We start from the raw sequence: 5,000 nt of genomic DNA, 5'->3' as shown, positions 1-5,000 counted from the left end.
GCGCGCAACCGGCCGCGCGCGGCCCCTGGTGCCCGCCCGCCCGCGCGAGGAGGGGCGCTCGAAGGCGCGCAGGGCCGGGCGGCAGGCCCCGCGCGCGCGCCCGCGCCCGAACGCTCGGCGGAGCAAGGGCCCGGGCGCCGTGCCGCGCGCGCACCAGAAAGAACGAACATGAGCGCGCCCGCCCGGGCCAGGGCCCTGGCGCGACGGCCGCGCGACGGCCCGAGCGCCCCCGCCGCGCGCGAGCGCCCGCGCGCCGCTCGGCCGGGGGCGCCCGGCCCTGCGCAGAACCGAGCGACCACGCCGCGGACGCGCGAGCGCCCAGGCGCGACAGCGGGACGGCGCGCGCGTCCGAGAGGCCGATCGGCCTAGCGCGCCCGTCCTTGCGCGAACCCGGGCAACGGCCCGCCCGCCCGCGCGGCCCGGCCGCCCGCGCGACGCGCCCATCCGCGCGGGCCAAATGCGCAGAACCGAGCGACCACGCCGCGGCCGCGCGCGCGCCAAGGCGCGGGAGCACGACGAAGCGCGCGCCCGAGCGGCCGATCGGCCCAGCGCGCCCGTCCTTGCGCGTCACCGGCCAACGGCCCCGCGCACGCGCGGCGCGCCCGCCCGCGCGGCGCGACCATCCGCGCTGGGCGACGGGCTCGGGCGGAAGGCCCGCCCAGGCAGGACACACCCCCTTACCTCCCCAGCGGGGCATCCTCCGAAGGCCCACCCCAAGGGCTCCAGCGAATCGAGGAGCATTGCACACGGAAACGGCCCGGACGCGAGTCCCGGTCGCACGGGGTGCGCATCCCGAACGTCCGGGACGCGCTTCCCGGGAGGGCCGATGGAGGGAGCCGAAGTGGCGCACGGCCGCCGGGCACGGACGGCCGAAGGCAGCGCCCGTGCGCCGGGAAGTCGGCAGGCGCGTGCCGGCTCCGTCGGGGACGAAATGTGCCGGGCAAGTCCGCCGCGAGGCAACGGTCCTGTGCGGAGTGGAGCGGAAGGCCCGCCGCGGCGGCAGCAGACCCCCCCTCCCTACCACCCCGGCGGGGCATCCGCCCAAAGCCCACCCCAAGCGTTCCAAAGTACCGAGGAGCGTTGCAAACGGGAACGGCCCGGACACGCGACCCGGTCGCACGGGATGCGCGTCCCGGTCGCACGGGTCGCGCGTCCCGGGAGGGCCGACGGACGAAGCCGAAGTGGCGCACGGCCGCCGCGCACGGACGGCCGGCGGCGGCGCCCGTGCGCCGGAAAGTCGTCGGGCGCGCGACGGCTCCGTCGGGGACGAACGGTGCCGGGCACGACCGCCGCGAGGCAACGGACTTGTGTGGAGGGGGGCGGAAGGCCCGCCGCGGCGGCGCCAGCCCCCCCTCCCTACCACCCCGACGGGGCATCCGCCCAAAGCCCACCCCAAGCGTTCCAAAGTACCGAGGAGCGTTGCAAACGGGAACCGCCCGGACACGCGTCCCGATCGCACGGGATGCGCGTCCCGGTCGCACGGGTCGCGCGTCCCGAGAGGGCCGACGGAGGAAGCCGGCGCACGGCCGCCGCGCGGACGGCCGGCGGGGGCGCCCATGCGCCGGGGCCTCGGCGGGCGCGGGCCGGCTCCCTCGGGGACGAACGGTGCCGGGCCCGCCCGCCGCGAGGCGACGGACTTGTGCGGAGTGGAGCGGAAGTCCCGCCGCGGCAGCAGCAGCCCCCCCTCCCTACCACCCCGGCGGGGCATCCGCCCAAGGCCCACCCCAAGCGTTCCAAAGTACCGAGGAGCGTTGCAAACGGGAACGGCCCGGACACGCGTCCCGGTCTCACGGGATGCGCGTCCCGGTCGCACGGGTCGCGCATCCCGGGAGGGCCGACGGAGGAAGCCGGCGCACGGCCGCCGCGCGGACGGCCGGCGGCGGCGCCCATGCGCCGGGGCCTCGGCGGGCGCGTGCCGGCTCCCTCGGGGACGAACGGTGCCGGGCGCGCCCGCCGCGAGGCGACGGACTTGTGCGGAGTGGAGCGGAAGTCCCGCCGCGGCAGCAGCAGCCCCCCCTCCCTACCACCCCGGCGGGGCATCCGCCCAAGGCCCACCCCAAGCGTTCCAAAGTACCGAGGAGCGTTGCAAACGGGAACGGCCCGGACACGCGTCCCGGTCTCACGGGATGCGCGTCCCGGTCGCACGGGTCGCGCATCCCGGGAGGGCCGACGGAGGAAGCCGGCGCACGGCCGCCGCGCGGACGGCCGGCGGCGGCGCCCATGCGCCGGGGCCTCGGCGGGCGCGTGCCGGCTCCCTCGGGGACGAACGGTGCCGGGCGCGCCCGCCGCGAGGCGACGGACTTGTGCGGAGTGGAGCGGAAGTCCCGCCGCGGCAGCAGCCGCCCCCCCTCCCTACCACCCCGGCGGGGCATCCGCCCAAAGCCCACCCCAAGCGTTCCAAAGTACCGAGGAGCGTTGCAAACGGGAACGGCCCGGACACGCGTCCCGGTCGCACGGGATGCGCGTCCCGGTCGCACGGGATGCGCGTCCCGGTCGCACGGGTCGCGCGTCCCGGGAGGACAGACCGAGCAAGCCGAGGTGCCGCTCACGGCCGCCGCGAGGGACGTACGGCGCCGGCGCCCGCGCCCCGTGGCACGGCCTAGAGCGTGCCCCCCTGCCACCCCATCGGGGCATCGGCGCAAAGCCCACCGCGGGGTAGATAACCGAAGGCAACGAGGGACGGTGGATGCACATATCCGAGCAGTGGCGATAGGGCCGGAGGGAGCACCGACAGGGCCGTGAGATTTTAAAGTACCGAGGGAATTTGCAAACCGGGCCCGCCCCTCCCCCCGTCCATCGCACGCCGATCGGGGGTCCGGCGCCCCGCGGGGGGCTGCCGGCATGCGCTCCCGGTGCAGGCATCGACGAGCCGCCCGCGACCTCCACTCGGGTCCGAGCCCCCAAGCGCGGATGCCGAAACGCGCCGGCCGCGGCAGCCCCACCCCTGCCACCCCATCGGGGCATCGGCGCAAGGCCCACCCTGGGGTAGATAACCGAAGGCAACGAGGGACGGTGGATGCACATATCCGAGCAATAGCGATAGGGCCGGAGCGAAGACCGAGGGGGTCGGGGGGTTTTAATGTTCCGAGGGAAGTTGGAAACGGGGCCCGCCCGGACGCCCGTCCCTCGCACGCCGATCGGGGGTCCCGCACCCCGCGGGGGGCTGCCGGCATGCGCCCCTAGTACAAGCATCGACGAGTCGCCCGCGACCTCCACTCGGATCCGGCGGCGCACGCGCGGATGGCGAAACGCGGCGGCCGCGGCTGCAGCCCCCCTACCACCCCGTTGGCGCGTCGGCGCAAAGCCCACCCCGGGGAGGATAACCGAAGGCGACGAGGGACGATGCATGCACATATCCGAGCAAATACCGAGAGGGTCGGGGGGAAGACCGAGAGGCAAGGGGTGTTTAGAGTACCGAGGGAAGTTGCGAAAGGGGCCCGCCCGGACGCTCGCCGCTCGCAGGCGATCCGGCGGGGCGCACGGAGGGCGCCGCCCATCGCCGGAGCTTGCTCGGTCATCTCTGCCGCACGGACACGTAAGCGCCGCCGCGCAAGGTTCGGCCGGCGGGGCGGACGGTTCGCCGCCGCAGGCCTTTCCCGCAGCCGGAACGTGGGCCCGGCGTTGCGCGCCGGCGGGCCGCGCAATCCGCCGGGGCGCACGGCGGGCGCCGCCCGTCGCCGGGGCTTCGCTCGGTCATCTCGGCCGCACGGACACGTGCGCGCAGCCGCGGAAGGTTCGGCCGGCGGGGCGGACGGTTCGCCGACGCAGGCCTCTCCCGCGGCCGGAACGCGGGACCGGCGTTGCGCGCCGGCGGAAGGCGCGATCCGGCAGGGCGCACGGCGGGCGCCGCCCGGGCTTCGCTCGGTCATCTCGGCCGCACGGACACGTGCGCGCCGCCCATCGCCGGGGCTTCGCTCGGTCATCTCGGCCGCGCCGCCACGTGCGCGCCGCCGCGGAAGGCTTGGCCGGCCGGGCGGACGGTTCGCCGCCGCAGGCCTTTCCCGCAGCATGCGCCCCTTCGCCCGAACGACCGCGGGACTCCGGTACGGCCTAGCCGTCGGCCGCCCGGCTGCAAGCCGTCGGGGCCGCTCGATCCCCGTCGCGTGCCGGCCGCCGCTCGGGCCAGCCGGCCGGCTGCCGCACGTAACCTCTGACCTCATCAGCGGTCGATCCGCACCGCGCTGGTCTTCGGTGCGGACCCGTCGGGGCCGTGCCGCGCCGGCCGTCGCATCCGGTTCCGCAGGCGCCGCCCGGTTGCCTCCCGCCCTCGTGCGCTCGCGCCGGCCGGGCGACGCGGTGCCCGCGGGACTCGGGCATGGTTGAGCCGTCGGCCGCCCGACGGCATGCCGCCGCCGCTCCGCGCCGCGTGCCGGCTGCGCTCCTCCCCGCGCCCGTCCGCGGGCGGGCCCGCCGCCGCTCGCGCCGGCCGGGCGACGCGGTGCTCGCGGGACTCGGGCATGGTTGAGCCGTCGGCCGCCCGGCGGCATGCCGCCGCCGCTCCGCGCCGCGTGCCGGCTGCGCTCCTCCCCGCGCCCGTCCGCGGGCGGGCCCGCCGCCGCTCGCGCCGGCCGGGCGACGCGGTGCCCGCGGGACTCGGGCACGGTTGAGCCGACGGCCGCCCGGCGGCATGCCGCCGCCGCTCCGCGCCGCGTGCCGGCTGCGCTCCTCCCCGCGCCCGTCCGTGGGCGGGCCCGCCGCCGCTCGGCCTAGCCCCCCGGCTGCCGCACGTAACCTGCGACCTCGTCGGCGCTGGATGCGCGTCGTGACAGTTTTCGGTGGGGCGCCGCGGAGGCGCCGGGGGCCCATGCGACGGGCCAGGGGGCGAACGGAGGGCTCGGTCAGCCCTAACAGGGGACCGGCGACAAAGGAGCGGTCGCGCAAAGCTTCGTAAGGGACCCAGACGACGGGCCTACCGATCCGAAGCACCGCGCACGGACGCGCAGCGGGCCCACGACGGGCCGACACGGAAGGCCCGCCGCCAAGGCCGCAAAACCGACAAA

Source organism: Phoenix dactylifera, chromosome 10 (genome assembly GCF_051530095.1).
Source record: "Phoenix dactylifera cultivar Ajwa chromosome 10, Ajwa_hap1_PhDact_Kaust_v1.1, whole genome shotgun sequence".
NCBI lineage: Eukaryota > Viridiplantae > Streptophyta > Magnoliopsida > Arecales > Arecaceae > Phoenix > Phoenix dactylifera.
The sequence above is the reverse complement of the archived record's forward strand: the minus strand, read 5'-3'. Positions refer to the sequence as shown.